At 52.0% G+C, this 21552-nt stretch overlaps 1 protein-coding gene across 1 annotated transcript in view; it reads left to right on the top strand.

Annotated features, from left to right (window-relative positions):
- Positions 1-15871: 15871 nt before the first annotated feature.
- Positions 15872-21552, top strand: part of FIGNL2 (fidgetin like 2) — a 42070-nt gene continuing 36389 nt past the window's right edge. The window contains exons 1-2 of the mRNA XM_063712149.1: positions 15872-15923; positions 17941-18022. The gene's annotated coding sequence lies outside the window, so the exon portion shown is untranslated. The remainder of the gene's footprint in view (positions 15924-17940; positions 18023-21552) is intronic.

Genomic DNA, 21552 nt, shown 5'->3' with positions numbered 1-21552 from the left:
AGGAATTGGAAGAGCATCCCCACCCCCACAGGCTTGAGGCTATAGCTGAGGGTTCTAGGGTCAGGTGCAGTGTCTGGGTCTTGGCAGGGCAGATGCACAGGAGGGTGGTGGGGTTCCATTTCTGGCTCAAAGGAAAGGGAGTTATTTCTGTAGTTATTTCTGTAGATCAGCTTTAGCCAACCTGGATGGGTACCCCAAGTGTGAGGATTTTTTTTTTCAGAAGAAGTCTTGCTCCGTTGCCCAGGCTGCAGTGCAGTGGTGTGATCTTGGCTCACTGCAACCTCTGCCTCCCAGGTTCAAGCGATTTTCCTGCTTCAGCCACCCAAGTACCCGGGATTACAGGTGTGAGCCACCACAGCCAGCTTACTTTTGTATTTTTTTTCGTTTTTTTGAGACAGAGTTTCATTCTTGTAGCCCAGGCTGGAGTGCAGTGATGCCATCTTGGCTCACTGCGACCTCTGCCTCCAAGGTTCAAGTGATTCTTCTGTCTCAGCCTCCCGAGCAGCTGGGACTACAGGCATGTGCCACCAAACCTGGCTAATTTTTGTATTTTTAGTAGAGACGCGGTTTTACCATGTTGGCTAGGCTAGTCTTGAACTCCTGACCTCGGGTGATCCGCCCATCTCAGCCTCCCAAAGTGCTGTGACTACAGGTGTGAGCCACGGCGCCTGGCCAAGCGTGAGGATTCTTCTACCTTCTACCTGCATTGATGCCGTGTCTTGAAGTGCCCTGTCCAGGCCTCCCTCCTCAAGAGGACTCCTTAGGGATCCCTTCCCAGCCCCTGCCAAGTTCCCCAGGCCTGGTCTTGGCCCTCTCATGTATGCCTTTGTTGATAGAAATGACTGTGGTAGTGGGGCGTGGAGTTGTTGGTTAATGAGTAAAATAATGGATAGCTCCTGGATGATACAGGTACACTTCAGCCAGGGCCTTCCACAGTCTCAGGTTGGTGGTCTTAAGGATTAAAAGCAAAGGCCCTTTATGGATTACCCTCCTTTGGACCTCTCAGCCGCTGGGGTCTGACAGGAGTTCACAAGGATGTTCCTTTGCCTGCCGCTCCTATTTCTCAATCACTCTCTTCAGTGTCTTCTGCTGGTACTCCTCTTTCTGCCTGCCTGTCTTCCCCTTTTCTTCAGCTTGATCTTTCTCATCTCGCCATCTGGCTCTTTCCATCTCCCTCTCCCTCTGATGCTCTCTCTTAAGCCCTGATAACATACACTGCTTGCTCCCTAACTTGCTCTCTGACTGCCCTGCGTAATCTCCAGCCATCTAATCCTTTGGGCTGGATTTTTGACCGGAGTCTTGACTTGCGGAATTCAATCAGAAGAGGTGGTGGGGCGGGGCCAGGGGGACGGTGAGGGGGCAAATCTACAGAGAAGGAACTCAGGAAACTTTTGAGTCTGGTTTGGGAACCAAATACTGTGTCATCTCATCCCTTTCCTTTCTTCTGGGATCTTTTTCCAGCAGAAGCCCCTCTCCTCCCAGCCTCCAGGCTTGGTGGCAGTTACAGCTGGAGCCGGCAGTCAGTGGGGAAATGGCCCAGCCCAGCTGAAGGACTAGATGCAGGATGGGACCAAGCAGAGCAGGGCAGAGAATGGAGGAGGTGACCTCTGACCCCAGCTCTGGCCCCTTCTAGGGGTCCTGTGTGACCTGCCATAGGTCATGCCCCCTACTCCCCAACCATGATCTACATCACAAAGCCCACAGCTCGTAACTCAGAGCCAGCCAGGAAGGTCTGGGATTGATTTAGGGTCCACTCTGACCAGCTCACCCTCACTGGACTATGACCCCTTGGGTGGGGGTGAGGACAAGGGTCATGGGTGAAGTTCAGGCAGGGGTGTCCTGACCACCGCTACAGCATACCTTTGCAAATCCTTCTGCACTCCTAGTGGACTGGAGGGGAGGTCTGGGACATGAGTTCAAGGCTCTCGCTAAATAACCCATTCCCTCTGGCACAGCTCAGGGCCTTGGTGAGGGGCCACGGTCATTGCCTAGTGGGCGTTCAGGGACAGCATTCTCAGGAATCAGGCTCAAGGTATCTTACAAAGCAGAGAGAGTTTCACTGCCCACCAAAAGGGCAGTCAGTTAAGTCCTAAGTAAACCCTTCCACCCATCACCACCAACCGCAGTTACACTGAGCTGCTCAGAGCCGGTGTATATTTTTGTTTACAAAAATTTTTACATTTATGTTTAGCTTGGTATATTTCATGTTGTCAGTTTCCATTCATCCACCATTCCCTTCTGGAGATATCACTGAAGAATATTCTCTACTCTGAGTATTTCACTTTTTTGACCGTCATCCACAGTAAATACATTTACTTCTGGACCCAGGACACATGAATGCACATGTAACTACAAGCAGCGTTTCCTAAAACTGTAAAGCACTGTGATGTTTTCTACTCTATTCTATTTTGTTGTAAGGAAGAAAAGGTTTTTAAAATGATTCCGTCAACAACCAGTGGACCGGCACTTAGAGTTTCCAGTAAATAACCTCTTACATCTTTATACCTTTGCAAGTATTTAAAGCCCATTTTTCAAATACAGAATCCATATAATCTTCATAAAAGCCAGTGAGGAAGATAAGGCAGGGTTTTTCATTGACCCATCTTACAGATGAGAAAACAGAGACTCTGTGAGATCTGCTGAAGATCACCCAGCTGGTGTGTGGCAGGGATGGGATTCTGAGTCAGGTCTTTTGTACACCTGTTCATGGTGCCCTAATGCCCCGTCGCTTCTCTCTTTCCCTGTCCTCTGACAGCCTCCTGATTGAGGTCATTGTCTGTTTCCAGTCCGAAGGCCATCCCCTTCCATGGGGAAGATGGAGAGACACAGCAGCTGAGTAATTTTGTTTCCTGTCATCTGTTAACACCGCACCATCTGTCAATTCCACCCTCAGCCTCCCACCCACTACCCAGAGGCCAGCGTGGGGGAAGAGGCCATTTTCTTAGAGTCTGAGCCTTCAGGCCCCCTCCCATAAAGAGACTCAGAATATCCACAGAAAGCTCATTTTTCAGCTCAGAACCAACAGCTGTGGACTAGAATTACGGGGGACAGCACAGGAACAAGATTAAGGACTTTCTGAGGTCAGAGGTATAAAGCAAGGTGAGTCACCCCTCCCTGACCACCAGGTCTTGTCTTCATGCCCCCGCACCTCCACCCCCCATCTTGCTGAGGATCCAGAGCTGTGAGGAAGGTGAGCTGATCCCAGCAGCAGGAGCCCTGCAAGCTGCTTCAAGTGCGGCAAAGCGAGTCCATCTCACAGGGGCCTGGGCAGATTTATGGGGCCTTGGGTGTGGCTAGCTATTGCTCAGCTTCTGTCTTTCTAATTCTCCCGTCTCCTCGATCACCCCGCCCCCTCCTCAAGAAAGCCTTTGTGCAGGACAATGAGGAATCTATAAATTCCGGGGGACAGGGATGGGGGGAAGGGAACACTGGTCACTTCAGCTCTCCCCGTCCACCCTGGGGGCCCTGCATAGATAGCAAGGAGGGGCTTCCATGGAGTGGCCCCATCTCGTCTGATTCACACTGGAGCCCAGAGACAGAAGTGGGCCAAGCCCCACCACTGGCTTTCACAGATGAAGAAACTGAGGCTCAGAGGCAGAGGGCGTCTCCAGTCCCTGCTTCATTCACTCTGCCTCTCGCTCATGTATTTATTCTCCTCCTCTTACCTATGCCCTGGTCCTTCCCTCACTCAGCCATTCACTCCACAAACCCCTGTGGAGTTCTAGGTGAGCACCAGGCCAGGTACAGAGGTGGCAATGGTTGGTGAGACCCAGCCTCTCCACCAGCTCCCCACTCTGGAGGGTCATACAGCAGTGAGCTGTGTGGTTCCAGAAGAGCCAAAGCATAGCTCCAGCCCCAGTTTTCCTGGCTGGCAACCTGTACTCTTTCATCAGCAAGCCCTACACGGCTTTCATGAGCATTTTGGAGTTTGATCCTGGTGGGGGCCCTGGGAGACAGGTATTATGTACGCCTCCCCCACCACTTTGCTAATGTGGTCTCAAGAGGGTAAATGGTTGCCCTCTGATGGGCGAGATCACCCCTCTGGTGGGTAGCAGAAATGAACCAGGAACCATCCTCTGCACCACTCCAAGTGCTGTGGGGACCCAGAATATGGGCGTGGGCTGAGGCTCAACTTCCTCTTCTACCACTTGTCCAGCTGGTCCTGTGCCTGACCCCCATGCTGAGCTTTCGCTGGTGTTCTTCCCATCTTCCCGCAGTAGTTATTAAATGTCCCAGGCTCACCCTGATTTCTTTACACCACTCATCTATCTGTTGGATAGTAATAATGAATTCAATGTTTATGCTGCCTGTGTGTTGTGGTGTGGATCTGTGTGTGTGGTATATCTGCTTGTAAACTGAAGCTATTAGTGTCTACTTCACAGGAGGATGGAACGAATTAAATTAAACTATGTAAAGGACTTAGAATGATGTCTGGCACAGTCAGCTGATTAGCTGTCAGCCAAGATTATTGTTATCGTAAGCCACGGGTCTGCCCATGTGTGCAAGGCATCTAGGTGTGTACCAGGTGAGTACAGGTACTCACCTGTTTGTAGCTGGCCCCACCCAGAGAGAAGCCCTCTCGGAGGTGACCAGATGAACTAGCATCCAGTTTGGTCCCAGGAACTCCTTTCCTGGAATGTATGGAGCATGTATTGAGTGCTTCTTGGTTTGCACCAGGCATTGTGCTAGAGAATAAGAAAGACAAGGTCCCCGCATTCATGAAGCTGACATTCTGGTAAGTGAAACAGACCACAAACCAAGTGAATAAGAAAGATAATTACAGAATGTGGTGAGTCCAGTGGAAGAAATACATAAGGTTAAGTGACAGACTGGATCGGGCAGATGGGGCTGCTTTATTATTGTGGTCAGGGATGATGGGAAGGTGACATTCCTGGGAAGGATCTGGGCAGAGCAATCCAGGAAAAGCACCAGCAAAGCCAAGGCCAGAGGTGGGGGAAAGCTTGTCAAGTTCAATGAACAGAAAGGTAGCCAGTGTAAGCAGTGTCTGGGCAGTGGGGAGAAGGATAGGAAGAGAGGTCTGTCTGTGTAGGTAGGGGCTGGGGGAAAAGGTTTGGGCTTCCTTCGCAGGGAAGCTGGGGATGGCTGTTAAGCGAGGAGTCACATGCCCTGGTGTTTTCCTGATTTGTATTTTTAAAGGTCTCTTTGCCTGCAGTGTGAACTGATTGTTGGGGACCCTGGGAGAGCGGACAGGAGTCTTTTCGATTGTGCAGGGAAGTAACAGGAGCTTGGGCAGTTGAGTAGGGGCAGGGGCAGGGGCAAGGGCTGTTTTAGGAACTATGTTAGAGACAGAGGAACAAGATTCAGGGTGAGGGTGGGAGAGGAATTCAAGAAGAAAGAAAGGCCCAGGGAGCCCAGTTGATCCAGTTGTTTCTACTCTGGGCCAGGAGAGTCCCCTTGTCCTCTTTGGCCCTGGCCCTGACCCACAGGGGCCAACCCTAGCCATTTGCTCTCCCGCTGTGTCTACCCTCAGCAGCCCTAAATCAAGGGCAGGCCAGGCTGGCTCATCCGAGACCTTTGTGAGAAACGGTGCCCCCTGTCCTCCTTCAGAACGAGTCAGCACCTGCCAAGGCCCAGCTTGGAATCCCATTCACCCACAACCACGCCTCCTACCTTGTATAGGTCACAACCTGCACAACCGTACAGCTCCCCTCTCCCTAGCCTGGGCCACTGGCTCGACCTGAAAATCTTCGGAACTTTGAGGACCTGCAGGCCCGGAGCTGGTTGCGGCCGGCCCTGGCCTGAAACAACTCTGGGGGTGGGGGCGGCCGGAGACTCGGCCTTTCCAAAGGGAATCTCTCAGCCCTCGTCCCGGGAGAAGGAGGTGTCTCCACCCGGCCCTCACATCACTCTCCCCTAGAAGCCGGGATATCCGCGCCCCAGCGGCCAGAGCCGCCCCTCCCGGACCCCCTCCCCGCCGGTTCCCGGCCGGGGAGGCCGCCGCCCCTCCCGCAGGAGCGAGCTACCGATCCGATCTTCCGGCCCCAGGCTACGGCGGGGGAGGGTCCGAGCCGTAATTGCTGCCATCTGCTCCCTCCTCCCCACTCTTCCCCCACAGCCTGGGGGAGGCTCCGAGGCTCGCGCGCTGGCCCCGCGCCCCCGCGTCCGAACGTCCCCCTTTTACGCGCAGCCCTGGCCACCGAGGGACGGGAGCTCCAGGTTGCCCGCGAGCCCTGGGGCGAGTGCGGGGGTGAACCCAGAGCACCCACCAGCATCTCTTTTGGTGGGGGGCGGGCCCTAGTCGGAGCCACACGGCATTGCGAGACAATCCCACCGCTGGGGTTCTGCTCCTCGTGGAACCAGGCCTTGGGAAGCACGGGGGTGTCCCTCGGCCACTCGCTCGGCCGGCGTGCACACGGATGGGTAGTTCACGCCCGCCTCGGGATACGGAGGCGTGGATCTGGATCTCGGACCTGGACAGACGTGTCCGGGGTGTGTAGGAGGGAGGCGCAGAGCCGAGGCCCGAGCCTGAAGTCGGTGGGGAGGAGGCAGGACTCTCCTCTTAGGGCCTGGCGGGCTGGAGTTATCCTCGGCTGGGGAACCTTGGGCAGCGCTCAGAGCCGCGTCCTTATCTGTTAAATGGGGACCCAGTACCTGCTTCTTGGGTGCATCCAGAGGATTTGATTCCACAGTCTGGGAAGCAACACCTGCGGGTGGGAGAATGGTTAGGCCTGGGAAGACCAGGGGCATCAGGCCTGACCCTCGCCTTGGGAAGGTGCTGTGACAGAGCTGCGAACCGGGAGGCGGCAGGGACTGTGGGGGAAGAGGGAGTGTGGGCTGGGGATGGGAGGCTGGTATCAAGGCCATTTCCCGGGGTCTCCAGCAGCATGGGCTTTAGAGGGTGAAGATGTCTGATGACAGTGCTGGGGGGCATTGGAGGAGTTCGGGAATGTTTATGGATCACCCCCAGAGCTATCAGAGTCTCAAATAATCTGTCACATTTTTCTCATAAGAACACTTCTGCCTAGCACCCTGAGTTCTGATGTTTTGCTCCTCTTTTTTTCTTCTGGATTTCTGCTCACTAGAATACTCACAGGGTAGCAGAGAGCACCTGACTGCCCTGGTACAGGAAGCCACTCACCTCGGTCCCCTGGTGACACAGACAGCCGTGCTGCCCAGGATCCAGAAAAACTCACCTTGTGGCACAGAAGGTGCCTGCTGCCTCCCTCTCCTGTAGCCTTGCTGACTCCAACAAACCTGTGTTTGTCTCAGAGGCCAGCTCCTGCAGGACTGAACTACACCTCCTTCCCCTAACTGTCACTGCCACCAGTCTGATGGCCTGACTCCTCAGCACAGTGAGCCTTGGGGTGCCGAGAGCAGGCCTCCTCAAAACCCTGGAGAGGCTGTCACTACAGGGAGGGGATACATTGTGAGAATTCTGGAATCACAGGGACCATTGGACAACCTGAGGGTAACTGACTTCTGCAGGGGTCAGGAGGATGCCCCAGAGTCAGTGGCTTCTGGGCTGGGGTTGGAGGGAGGAATAAAATAAAAGTTCACCAGTGCCGGGAGGCTCAGCCCCAGGGAGGATTGTTTGAGGCCTGAAGTTCTGGACCAGCCCAGGCAACACAGTGAGATACCATCTCTGAAAAGAAAAAAAAATTAAAATATTAGCCAGCTGTGGTGGTACGTGTCTGTAGTCCCACCTACTCTGGAGGCTGAGGCAGGAAGATTGCTTGAGCCCAGGAGTTGGAAGCTGCAGTGAGCTATGATTGTGCCACTGCACTCCAGCCTGGGTGACAGACTGAGACTCCATCTCTAAAAAAGTTTAAAAGTTCACTAGAGAAGGAAGAGAAGTGGTGCTCCAGGAAGAAGGAGCAGTGTGTGCAAAGATGGGAGTGTGAAAGTCCAGCGCAGCCTGGGGAAGCATGGCAAGTGTGATGTACCTGCAGGAAGAGTGTTGGAGGGGGGGAGTTGACTGGGATATGGAGGGGAACCATGTGTGAAGGGAGTCTGAAGGGACACAAATACCGGGTCAAGGAATTTCGACTTGAGTTTGTTACAACAAATTGAAGTATCTGCAGGAAGGGGTAGACAGGAACAAAAATGGCCAAAGACGTGAAGCTGACAAGAAGTAAAATAAGGCAAGGGCCAGCCTAAGTGATAAAAAGGCTATTCACTCATCTGGGCCTCAGACCTGGGAGACAATAGGGATTGGTGAGGTTTCCAGAATTCCCTCAATGGTGCATAGGTAAGCCCCAGGGATCCCTTCTAAAGGCCACAGTTGTTACTCAGCCCCAGCCAGTTGTTGCCATCCAGGAATGCAAACATATTGCCAGTGTTTTCAAGAAAATTTAAAAATAGAGCCATGCGCAGTGACTGGAGCCTGTAATCTCAGCTACTCAGGAGGCTGAAGCGGGAGGATCACTTGGGCCCAGGAATTAAGGCTGCAGTGAGCTATGATTGCACCACTGCACTCCAGCCTGAGGGACAAAGCAAGACTCCGCCTTAAATTTTTTTTTTTTAAAAAACAGGGTTTCACTCTGTCACCCAGGCTGGAGTACAATGGCACCACGCCACTCAGCTTACTGCAGCCTCTGCCTGCTGGGCTCAAGCGATCCTCCCACCTTAGTCTCCTGAGTAGCTAGGACTACAAGCACACACCACCACACCTGGCTACGTTTTTTTGTTGTTGTTTTCTTTTTTTTTTTTTTTTTTTTTTGTAAAGACGTGGTTTTGCCGTGTTGCTCAGGTTGGTCCCTAATTCCTGGGCTCAAGTGATCTGCCCACCTCGCCTCCCAAAGTGCTCTGATTACAGGCGTGAGTCACTATGCCCAGCCAAAAAAAATTTTTTTTAATAAATGTAGATTTTTGTGTTGCCTCCTGGCTTTTAAATCTTGACAACTATTTTTAAAAAAGTTTAATCATGTAAGTGCCCTAACTACACAGGACACAAACATAATGGGACTAGATTTGGCCCACTGGCCACCAGTCTTCAATGGCTTCAGAGTTGCTGGAAAGCTATTGGAAGTCTTGCAAGGAGGGAAATAATCTGAATAACAGGCCTGAGTTTTAGGACACTCGCTCAGGGGCAGTGTGGAGGAATGGACTGGTAGCAGGTCAATGGGGGCAGTTGCAGTTGTCCAGGCCAGAGGGGCTGAGGCCTGAACAAAAGTGGCTGACCGGGAGATGGGGAAGACTCCCCAGGCACACTTGTAGGGATCTTCAGGGATTAGCCCACCCTGGGAAGTTAAAGGTTTAAAGTCTTTGTCCCCTCTGAGGGATTGCAAAATATCATCATCTAGTGGGTGGAGAGGCCTATTTAGAGTTGGATACCCCTGGAAATCCCCAAGGGTGGGTGCTGGCAGGCCACCCCACGGGGCTAGTAAGACATTCCAAACTGCCGAAGAGGGAGGGGTTGTCCTGGGGGAGGGGCTCAGGAATCTGGCCTGGCCTTCAGGAAGACCCCAGCCAGCCCTAATGGGAACCACACGTGGGGTGAGTTTGGAATCCCGGATTGCCTGTGACGTTTGGCTTTGGAATCGGACACTTGGCTGGGGTCACTCCTGACCTGCTGAAGTCTGAGGCCTCCCAGCCCCAGCTCTCCTCCTCCCAGCCCCAGCTCTCCTCCTAATCGCTGCCAGACGCATTCTGCCCTGGGGCCTGCCTGGTTTCTGGAGAGAGGGTGCTTCTTGGACCCCACTTGCTGTAAGAAGATCATCATCTACGCCCTGGGGGAGTAGGGGTCCTCAGGCAGGAATTCCAGGCTTCCTGCACGGCCAAGGGTTGATGCCCTCAGAGATAGCCGACCAAGAAGTTCCTTCCAGTGTCCATCAAAACAGTATTCCCTGAATTTACAACCCTTTTGGAGTCCTGATGGCTTCTGGCCTTGTAGAGACCAGTACCCTCAGCCTCCACCCGTCCCCTGCAGCGTCTGCGGGTGCTCTGTGGCTCTGGCAGTCGGAGCCTCCCCCCATGCCCCACAGGGTTAATTCCTTGTACCGTCCTCAGGCACTAGGAGCAGGGAGCAGTCCAAAGGGCAGGGGACAAGCCCTGTGAACAGGTGGTTTGCTCCTGAGGAGTCCCTGAAAAACCAGAGGAGGGAAATGAGTCTCTCCTAGCACACTTCCCAAGACTTTCTCTTCCTCCCAACCCAAATACCTCCTTGTCTGAGGACTAGAGCTGCCGCGTGAAGAGATGTGTCAATACATCATAGAGGATCTAGAAAAACTCTTGGTCTTTATTTGAGTGGCTCACCCAGTCCTTGAGCCATGGCTGTCATCACATCTGCTAAGCCCCCTTCATAACCCTCTGACTATTGTGTGTGTGTGGGTGGAGGATGCACTTTCTGCTTAAGTCCCTGACACTCCCAAGGGCCCCCTCAGGCCCAGCCCCCTCCCCCTTGGTACCCTCTTTGAGAACTTCCAGGCAGCCTGCTCAGCATCAGGCCAGGGGCCCAGGAGCTTGGACAGGCTGCATTCCTGAGGGCAGGGAAGAGGAGGGGAGGACTGTACAAAGCCCACTACTCCCTTCCAGCACAGACCCGGAGCTGCCCAGACTGATGCTCTGTCTAGCCACGCTGAGGATGGCCAGTGTAGCTCCATAAAAACCCGGCAGCAGGGCCAGGGAAGTAGGGGCTCTCCTAAAGATTAAGCCTTCTGTGCCCTGGAGCTCTTCCACTCCCGGTGGGACCTAAGTCCAGCATGATAGGAGCTCATGGTGGGCACTGGGTAAAGGGTCGTGCGGCGAGGTGACCAGGCGTGGAGGAGACACAGCCCCCTTAGCATAACTTAACATTCCTTCTGCAGGGCAGCTCAGTCTCCCAAAAGTCTCTAGAGAGGGCGCAGAGACTTCCAGAGAGAAATCAGGCCCAGCCGAATGGGAAGTCCGGCAGCCGCTGCAGAAGCTGAGAGCGCGCTGGCGAGGAGCGGCACCTCCTCTGGAGCTGAGGATTCGGGTAGTCCCTCCAACCCAGTCCGTCCCCATCCCCCAGCCCGATTTCGGGAAGCTCTCCCAATGAATATTTAATAGCTCAGCGCTAGGCCTGATTGAATTTTAATGCTGGCGACCCGAGCCCGGAGCCCAAGTCCAGGCAATTAGTCAGGAGCCATTAACGCTGACGGAGCTGATTTACGGGCGGGACCCGGCCCCGGGCCGGGGGCGCCCAGGCTGACGGGCGGCCGAGGATTGGGCGAACTGAGCCTCTGCGGCAGCCAATCTTCGCGGCTGCCTTGGCCTACTTTACATCTCATTTGCATAGCGTTCCCAGGGGCAGCCCGGGGCACGGCTTGGGGAGGCCCTGGGCCGGGGGTCGGGGAGGCGGGCGGGTGATGGGGAGTGGGGCCCAGGCGTGGCCCTTCTCCCGGGGCCGGACTAGAATTTATGGCAAAACCTCCCTCGGTTTGCACGTGGAATTCCATCAGACAATCCCGCTGTTTCCTGGTAGGGTCCAGGTCTGAGGGCAAATTCCAAAGGCAAAGGAGGGGAGCAGAGACCAGGGCCGACCTGGAAGCCAGGCAGCTCCGCTGCGTCTCGGGACCTAACAAAGGGCTCCGCGGTTAGCAGAGCGAGGAGCCTTTCCCGCCTTTGCTGTGTGCCAGGCGCTGTGCCTGCCTAGATCTCCACCTTCCTGCCCTGCTGCCCACCCCCTCCCTGCCCCGCCCTCCTCCCCCGGCCTCTCAGAGGGGGCATCTACGCTGATGGGAATGGTGCTGGTGGTTTTCAGGGTTTTTGTGGTTTTCAGGCTGGATTATGCCCCAGAAGGCTAGGGAGGAAGCCAAGGGCCTTCGGAGGAGACGGCCCTCCTCTCAGCCTTGCCCCTCATCCCTCTGACCTGTGTGAATGAGCTGGGACTCTGCCTGGAGTGCTCTATTGAACTATGCCCGACCCCTTAAATCATAGGTCAAGGATTTAGCTGGCCTGTCTGCTGCCACTCTGGCAGGTGGCCTCCTCCTCGTCAGCCCCACCCCTTTCCCAGCGGGTCCACGGAGCTGTGGTGGTGCTGCGGTGGAAGGCGGCATCCTTCCCTTTGCAGGCAGGCGTCCCCATGGGTTCAGGCCTCCCTTGAGCTGGCACGGAGGAAAGCCCACGGTTTGTACTGGGGGCATGGGCAATGGAGTGGGGTGGATAGAGCTCTGGGTTGGAAGGCCAGAACCTACACGGAGGCAGTGGGGAGGTTGGCAGAGAATGGAGAGACGTTAGTCAAGGAAGGCTTCCTATTAGAGGCAAGGCAGAGTAGAGACTGGAAGGGAGGGAGGGAAGGGGTTAAGGAAAAAGGAAAAGAGAAGAAATCTTCCACAGGGGATCATCCTGTTTGAGGCAAGAGAGAGTAAGCTGAAAGCCCAAAAAGCCCCACGCTGAGTTTGGCATTCTAGTGCAGAGGCTCAGCAGGAGGCTGCCCTCCTAGGCCTAACCCGAAGACGAAGACGCAGGCTGTGAAGGGATGAAGGGATGATGACCTTATTATCACCGTTTAAGGAGTACCTGCTATGTGCTAGGCACTATGCTAAGCACTGCCAATATATTGTTTCATCTAATCTTGTTTTTTCTTTTTGTTATGTTTCATCTAAAGTTTTGTTTTGTTTTGTTTTGTTTTGAGATGGAGTCTTGCTCTGTCGCCCAGGCTGGAGTGCAGTGGCTGATCTCAGCTCACTGCAACATCTGCCTCCTGGGTTCAAGTGATTCTCCTGCCTCAGCCTCCTGAGTAGCTGGGATTAAAGATGTGCACAACCACGCCCAGCTAATTTTTGTACTTTTAGTAGAGACAGGGTTTCACCATGTTTGTCAGGCTGGTCCCAAATTCCTGAACTTGTGATCCACCAGCCTCAGCCTCCCAAAGTGCTGGGATTGCAGGCATGAGCCACTGTGCCCTACCTCATCTAATCTTTATAGCAACCCAATGAGCTAAGTATTTTTAGAATTCCCATTTTACAGATGAGGATACTGAGGCTCTGAGAAAGGTGGTAGTTTGACCTAGATCACATAGCTAGTGGGCGGCAGAATGCTTGCTCTTGTCCACCACTCCGTACTGCTCACAGATACCTCAAACTTACACTTTTTTCACCCCCCAAACCTGTTTCTCCTACTGTGTCTCTTCTCTCCTTTTACCGGCACCTACTTGGTGTTGAAAACAGATCCTGCATGTAATCTTTGCCAAAAGCCTGAGAAGTGATCCCATCCACATTGTCACCCATGCCCGAGTGCTTGGCGTTATCGATCATTTACAGTCCCAAAGGTTTCTAAGTTCTGTTCCCTCCTCTCTGCCTGCCCCTGCTTGCTTCATGCTCAGGTCATCCTTGCCAGGGCCAGGGGAGGTACACCACATTGAACCTCCGCCTGTGCCAGGCTCTGTGCTAAGAGCTTTCAGGCATTGTCTCTGCATCAGCCCTCTCCAGAAGCCTAAGACTAGGTCCTTTGATTACCAGGGTCTCCATTTCACAGATGGGCTGGGGAAGGTTGGGGAACTGTGGGAAGAAATCCCCAGCTATACTGGGCCTGATGGTGGAGCAGCGAGCAGACCCCACCGGATCAAGCGCGATTCAGAGTCTCTTGCCTTCTCAGCTGCTCCTCAAAACCCACTTCCCCAGGCTGGTTCTGGACGCCTCTCCTCCCCCTTGACATAAAGGTGTTTTGGGTTTCCAGCTGTGAGAGACCCAACTTAAAAATGGCTTATACACCATTTATGATGTCACAAAACTAGAAGTCCCAAGGCTGTTGGTGAAGTCAGTGGCTCAACAGTGTTATCAAGGACCTAGGGTACTTCTGTACTTCTTTGTTTCTTGTTTTTTTTTTTTTTCTTTCCTTCTTTTGTCAGCTTTATTGAAATACAATTTATATGCAGTAGGATGCACAGATTTTATTTTATCGTTTATTTATTAAGACAGTGTCTCCCTCTGTCACCCAGGCTGGAGTGCAGTAGCACAATCACACCTTACTGCAGAATTGACCTCCTCGGGCTGAGGTGATCCTCCCACCTCAGCCTCCTGAGTAGCTGGGACTACAGGCATGCACCATCATGTCTAGCTAATTTTTGTGGTTTTTGTAGAGATGGGGTGTCACCATGTTGTCCAGGTTGGTCTCGAACTCCTGGACTCAAGAGATCTGCCTGCCTCGGCATCCCAAAGTGCTGGGATTATGGGGCATGAGCCATTGTACCTGGCCAGGATGGACAGATTTTAAAACTACAGTTTGATGAATTTTGACAAGTGTTTACCTGGTCACCACCATTCTAATCAAGATGTGGAATATTGACATCATGCAGCAAGTCCCCTCCTGTCCATAGGCAGTCAGTCCCCCTACCCCCGGCCACCTCCTGCTACAGGTAATCTGATGTTTATCTCTAGATCAGTTTTGCATATTCCAGGCCTTCCTGTGAATGGAATTATATTGTATGTACTCTTCTGTGTCTGGCCCTTTGGCTTCAGACAATGGTTTTGAGATTCACGCATTTTATTGTATCAATAGTTTTTTTTTCTTTTTTTTTTTTTTTTTTTGAGATGGAGTCTCGCTCTGTCGCCCAGGCTGGAGTGCAGTGGAGTGATCTCGGCTCACTGCAAGCTCCGCCCTCGGGTTCACGCCATTCTCCTGCCTCAGCCTCCTGAGTAGCTGGGACTACAGGCGCCTGCCACCACGCCCGGCTAATTTTTTTGTATTTTTGGTAGAGATGGGGTTTCACCATGTTAGCCAGGATGGTCTCGATCTCCTGACCTTGTGATCTGCCTGCCTCGGCCTCCCAAAGTGCCGAGATTACAGGCGTGAGCCACCGCATCCGGCCTCTTTTTTTTTTTTTTTTTTTTTAGATACAGGGTCTCGCTATGTTGCCCAGGCTAGTCGCAAACTCTTAGGCTCAAGCAATCCACCTGCCTCAGCCTCTCAAAGCATTAGATTACAGGCGTGAGCTCATGCCCGGCTCATTGTTATTGCTGAATAGGTTTCCACTCAAAATATTCCACCACATTTCTTTCTCTTTTTTCTGCCATCCTTATCCTCTGGATTTTTGTCCTTGTATCCTGACTTCCCTCAAAGTCACAAGGTAGATACTGCAGCTTCAGACACCACAGGCAGGCAATGACATTCAGAGGCCAAGAAAAACTGTTTCTCTTTCAGCCTCTGTGAAATCTTTTTAGAAGCTCCCCACAAAACATCCCCTTATGTCTCATAGGCCAAATCATGCCACGTGTCCATTCTTAAATGGAATTTGAGACCAGCCTGGGCAACATAGGGAGACCTCGTCTCTAAAGAAAACTAAAAAAATTAGCCAGGCATGGTGGCACACACCTGTAGTCCCAGCTACTCAGGAAGCTGAGGAAGGAGAATCACTAGAGCCCAGGAGGTCGAGCCTACAGTGAGCCGAGATTATGCCACTGCACTTCAGCCTGGGCAACAGAGTAAGACCCTGTCTGAAAAAAAAAAATAAATAAATTCTGTAATGTCGCTTCTGCTATTAGGTTATAAAAAGACTATGGCTGCCAGGCACGGTGGCTCACACCTGTAATCTCAGCACTTTGGGAGGCTGAGGCGAGTGGATCACCTGAGGTCAGGAGTTCAAGACCAGCCCAGCCAACGTGGTGAAACCCCATCTCTCCAAAAATACAAAATTTAGACGGATTAGACGGGCATGGTGGCAGGTGCCTGTAATCCCAGCTACTCGGGTGGCTGAGGTGGGAGAATTGCTTGAACCTGGGAGGCGGAGGTTGCGGTGAACTGAGATTGAGCTATTGCACTCTAGGTTGGGCAACAGAGCAAGACTCCATCTCAAAAAAAAAAAAAAAAAAAAAAAAAAAAACCTGTGGCTTCTGTCTTGAATGCTTACTTGTGCTTTCTCTTGGATCATTTGCTGTGGGGGTGGGAAGCCAGGGCCATGTCATAAAGACAGTTAGGAGGCCTATAGGGAGGCCCATGTGGTGAGGCCCTGAGGTGGTCTCTAGCCAGTAGCCAGCTAGGAACCAAGGTCTGTGCGCAGCCATGTAAGTGAACTTGAAAGCGGGCTCTCCAGTCCCACATGCCTGCAGCCCCCAGAGGACAGCTTGAGTGCAGCCTCATAAGAGACCAGGAGCCAGAACCACCCAGTTAATACATACTCAGAGTCCTGACCCACAGAAAGTACAATATAAAATGTTGATTGCTTAAAGCTGCTAAGATTTGGGGTAATCTTTTTATTTTTATTTTTATTTTTGAGATGGACTTTCCCTCTTGTTGCCCAGGCTGGAGTGCAATGGCGTGATCTCTGGCTCACCGCAAACTCTGCCTCCTGGGTTCAAGCAATTCTCCTGCCTCAGCCTCCTGAGCAGCTGGGATTACAGGCATGTGCCACCACACCCGGCTAATTTTGTATTTACAGTAGAGATGGGGTTTCTCCATGTTGGTCAGGGTGATCTCGAACTCCCAACCTCAGGTGATCTGCCCACCTTGGCCTCCCAAAGTGCTGGGATTACAGGCGTAAGCCACTGCGCCCAGCTGATTTGGGGTAATCTTTTATGCAGCAATAGATGATTTGATACAGCACTTTTTTTTTTTTTTTGAGACAGTCTCGCTCTGTTGCCCAGGCTACAGTGCAGTGGCACAATCTCGGCTCACTGCAAACTCTACCTCCTGGGTTCCAGCGATTCTCCTGCCTCAGCCTCCTGAGTAGCTGGGACTACAGGAGCCCACCACCACGCCTGGCTAATTTTTGTACTTTTAGTAGAGACGGGGTTTCACCATGTTGGCCAGGCTGGTCTCGAACTCCTGACCTCAGATGATCTGCCCACCTTGGCATCCCAAAGTGCTGGGATTATAGGCATGAGCCACCGTGCCCGGCCCACTTTTTTTTTTTTTTTTTTTTTTTTGAGACGGGGTCTCACTCTGTCACTTAGGCTGGAGTGCAGTGGTGCAATCTCAGCTCACTGCAACCTCCGCTTCCTGGGTTCAAGCAACTCTTGTGCCTCAGCCTCCCGAGTAACTGGGATTACAGATGTGTGCCACCATGCCAGGCTGATTTTTTTTGTATTTTTAATAGAGACGGGGTTTCACCATTTGGCCAGGTTGGTTTTGAACTCCTGACCTCAAGTGATCTGCCCACCTTGGCCTCCCAAAGTGCTGGGATTACAGGTGTGAGCCACCATGCCCAGCCTGGTAGAGCACTTTTAAGAAATGTTCTGTATCACCAGTACTTGTAAGATGGCCCAGATGCTGATTCTGTGTGGAAAAACAGATATTGACAGCTGGGAGTTGAAAAGTGATCCAAGAATCAGACTCTGAATGGGGTAAAGTTTTAGGAAAACCTTAACCAGTTTATTTCACCCATGTTTTCCTTGTTACATAAGTACTAAGGTAGCTAAGTTTAAGAGAGCCTTTTCAGTAAGTGTAAAATAAAAATTCTAAGTGACAAGAAGTCATCGTCACTTTAATCAGCAGTTTTAGTGTTTTTTCTTTTTGTTTCTTTTTTTTTTTTTTCAGATGCAGTCTTCCTCTGTTACCCAGGCTGGAGTGCAGTGGCAGGATCTCGGCTCACTGCAACCTCTGCCTCCCGGCTTCAAGCAATTCTCCTGCCTCAGCCTCCTGAATAGCTGGGATTACAGGCGCCTGCCACCACGCCCAGCTAATTGTTGTATTTTTAGTAGAGACAGGGTTTCACCATGTTGGCCAGTCTGGTCTTGAACTCCTGATCTCGTGATCCACCCGCCTCGGCCTCCCAAAGTGCTGGGATTACAGGCGTGAGCCACCATGGCCGGCCAGTGTTTTTTCTTTCTAAAGTACATGAAGTATGGTGGTTCATGCCTGTAATCCCAGCACTTTGGGAGGCCGAGGCGGGAGGATGGCTTCAGCCCAGGAGTTCAAGACCAGCCTGAGCAACATAGCAAGACCCTGTCTCCGAAAAATCAATCAATCAATCAATCAATCAATCAATCAATCAATCAATCAAGTACATGAAGCAGCAGTGCTTCTTAATATCATTGGTGTCTAAATTGGATGAAATACGATCATGTATTTTCCTTATTGTAGGAGCCACTATGAGGGGAGTTTTCTGGCACTTGCAGCAGAGGATCTGAATTCAGGGGAGCATAGGAATAGGGCTGAGGAGGAGGTGAGTAAGGGGAAGCAGGGAACAAGTGTATGAGGGAGAGTGAGCAGGGATTTGTGGCAAAAAGCTCAGGAATATTTCCAGGGGTAGCTTTGTGAATGGGTCCCTGTTGAAGTGTGTTTGTTCTAACCCTCCAATAGGTTAATAAGAGCCTGGGGTCTATGCCACCCATGATGCCTAGCAATTGCTGGTGGCATTGGAAATGCCTGCATTTCCCAAACAAAAATAAGGACATATGACCTAACATAAGAGTTTTCTGGCTGGTGCAGTGGTTCATGCCCATCATCCCAGCACTTTGGGAGGCCAAGGCGGGCGGGCAGATCACTTGAGGTCAGGAGTTTGAGACCAGCCTGGCCAACGTGGCAAAAATTCATCTCTACTCAAACGAACGAACGAACAAAACCCACAAAAATTAGTTGAGCGTGGTGGCGCCTGCCTGTAATCCCAGCTACTCAGGAGGCTGAGGCAGGAGAATCACTTGAACCCGGGAGGTGGAGGTTGTAGTGAGCCGAGATCACACCACTGCACTCCAGCCTGGGGGACAGGGTGAGACTCCGTCTCTAAATAAATAAATAAGAGTTTTCCTATATTTAAAATTTTTGTGTGCCCCAGTAAGCCTTTACCATTTACAGCTTTAGGGCCTTATGACTGATGCAAGGGAAGATGCAAACACGCTGGGGAAGGATGCTTCTTCAGGGGCATCAGGTGCCCGTCGCAGCTCCCAGAAGTGTGGCCAGTTGTTGGGCAAATGTCCAGGGGCCAAAATCCGCACAGGGCATGAGGGGGCCTGGGATTGGAGATCTGGTTAGTATTTTGAGCAGAGTTACACATGGATCGGGATTCATAGACTTAGAAGAGTTTGCCTTCCCATCGGGAGGGAGTGGAGCTGTATCAATAAACACACTTTGCAGAGAGGGAAGCAGGCAACCCAGGGGCTTAAGTTCCCAGGGTAAAGGGCAGCCCAGAATTTGAACTCGGGCAACCTGGCTCCAAAGCCTGTGCATGCCTTAGTCACTACATTTCGGCCTTTGAGATCTGTAGGGAGTTTTGCAACCACTGAATCCAAGCTCCTGATTTTACAGTTGACGGAGCAGGACTCGCCCAAGGTCCATGGGGATGGGGTGGCTGAGCAGGACTCGGCTGCGGGGCGTTGTGGATTAGTGCTGGTAAAAGGAGGGGCGGGGGTTGTAGGCATGGATGCTAGCTGGCCTCCCCACCCTGCCGCAATGCGAAGTGCCCCTGCTTTCCATCTGGGGAAAGGGCGCAACTTGATGGGGGTGGAGGGCGCAGGTTCGGGAAGCCGCCCGCCTCCTTCATTCCCGGGATTCCCAAGGCAGCCATTGTCCAGGAGGAATGTTGGGCCAGCAGCACGGAGGGCGGGGCCTCTTCCCTTGCCCCAGACAAGCCTGCTTTGTGCTCTCCACCCCGGCCCCTCCTGGCCGTCACCAGCCAGACCTTCCCAGCATTTTTCAGGGGTCTCAGGGCAGGTCTCTAAGAGATGAAGCTACTTGGAGAGGAAAGGACCATGGGAGATGTACTCAACCCTGGAGGTCTGGGAGGGCTGCCTGGAGGAGAGGTGAGAGCACTGCCCAGAGGCCTGGGCTCCTGGCTCCTCAGAGATAAAAATATGCATTCCTAGCCTCTGGTCACTAGAACTTTATCCTAAGGCAATAAGTAGACGCGTGCACAAAGGTGGAAGTTACAGGTTTGTTCATGAAGCTTTTATTTCTGGAAAAAAATCAACAACAAAGGAAACTTTTTTTTTTTTTTTTTCCCCAGAAGAGTCTTACTCTGTTGCCCAGGCTTGAGTGCAGAGGTGAGATCTTGGCTCATTGCTACCTCTGCCTCCCAGGTTCAAGCTATTCTCCTGCCTCAGCCTCCCTAGTAGCTGGGACTACAGGAGTGCGCCTCCATGCCCACCTAACTTTTGTATTTTGACTAGAGATGGGGTTTCACCATGTTGGCCAGGCTGGTCTCAAACTCCTGACCTCATGATCCGCCCGCCTTGGCCTCCCAAAGTGCTGGGATTACAGGCAAGAGCCACTGAGTCTGGCCAGGAAACTTCTTAAATTAATTTAGACATGTCCACTTGATGGAATATTAAGCTGTCATTAACAATTGTGTGGTATAAACGTATTATAGACAGGAAAAGCTGTTCAAAATATTTGTCCATTGGCTGGGTGCGGTGGCTCACGCCTGTAATCCCAGCACTTTGGGAGGCCGAGGCGGGTGGATCACTTGAGGTCAGGAGTTTGAGACCAGCCTGGTCAACATGGTGAAACCCCGTCTCTACTAAAAATGCCAAAATCAGCCAGCTGTGGTGGCACATGCCTGTAATCCCAGCTACTTAGGAGGCTGAGGCAGGAGAATTGCTTGAACCTGGGAGGTGGAGGTTGCAGCGAGCCGTGATCACACCACTGCACTCCAGCCTGGGCAACAGAGCAAGGCTCCCTCTCAAAAAAAAATTGTCTATTAAGAAAAGTATATTATAAAACACTGTGAAGATCTCTCTATATATACATGTGTGTGTGAGTGTGTGTGTGTGTGTGTGTGTGTGTAGAGAGATAAATAGAACAATATCTAGCTGACTCCAAAATGGTTTTTTGTTTGTTTGTTTTGTTTTGAAATGAGGTCTTGCTCTGTTGCCCAGGGTGGAGTGCATTGGCGCAATCACGGCTCACTGCAGCCTCAATCTCCCCGGCTCAAGCAATCCTCCCACCTTAGTCTCCCAAGTAGCTGGGACCACAGGCCCCCCACCACTGTGTCCGGCTAACTGACTCCAAAATATTACTGGCGGTTATCTCTGGGTGGTGGGATTAAAGGCGTTGGATTTTTAATTTTTTTGTTTTCTGCTTATCTATTTTTTCTTATTAGTGTTTTTTAAATAATAGAAATAGGTTTCACTATGTTGCCCAGGACTCATGCAATCCTCTTGCCTCGGCCTCCTGAGTAACTGGGGCTGTAGGCACATGATGCCTTTCGAATTTTTGTAAAAAGATGTTCTGCTTGTGTAACTAAAGTGTGTGTGTGTGTCTGTGCGGGCAGCTTAACTGCCCACTGCTCCAGGGTGGGTGTCCTTCACCCTCAGAAGTTTCTCCAATGTGGTACCTGCCCTGGGAGGGTAAGAGAGACAGCTGTTGAGGCATTAGAAAAATGAGTGTCAGATAGGCAGCCCCTGAGCCTAATCATAATAGCAACAACTCACTTAGCACTTTGCAAGGCGTTTTCACACACATTATCTTATTTGAATCCCACCACGACCCTGTGAGGTCACATCATCGTCCTTTTCCAGGTAGGAGACAGGCTCCCCAAGATTAAGTGGCTCCCCAGAGACAGTGCAGAAAGTGACAGAGGTGGGATTCAGTCCAGGGTCTCTGAACTTCAACCTTGGCACCCCTCTGTCTCCCTGACTCATGTCCATTACAGCATGCAGCATTTGTTCATCCACCTGTCCCTGTCCCCCACTGACCCTGGGATCTTACTTGAGTCACTGTTCCTAGAACTTAGTACACTCAGGCATCAGTACATGCTAT

The sequence above is a fragment of the Pongo abelii genome, chromosome 10 (genome assembly GCF_028885655.2).
Source record: "Pongo abelii isolate AG06213 chromosome 10, NHGRI_mPonAbe1-v2.0_pri, whole genome shotgun sequence".
In the NCBI taxonomy this organism is placed as follows: Eukaryota; Metazoa; Chordata; class Mammalia; order Primates; family Hominidae; genus Pongo; species Pongo abelii.
The sequence above is the reverse complement of the archived record's forward strand: the minus strand, read 5'-3'. Positions and strand labels throughout refer to the sequence as shown.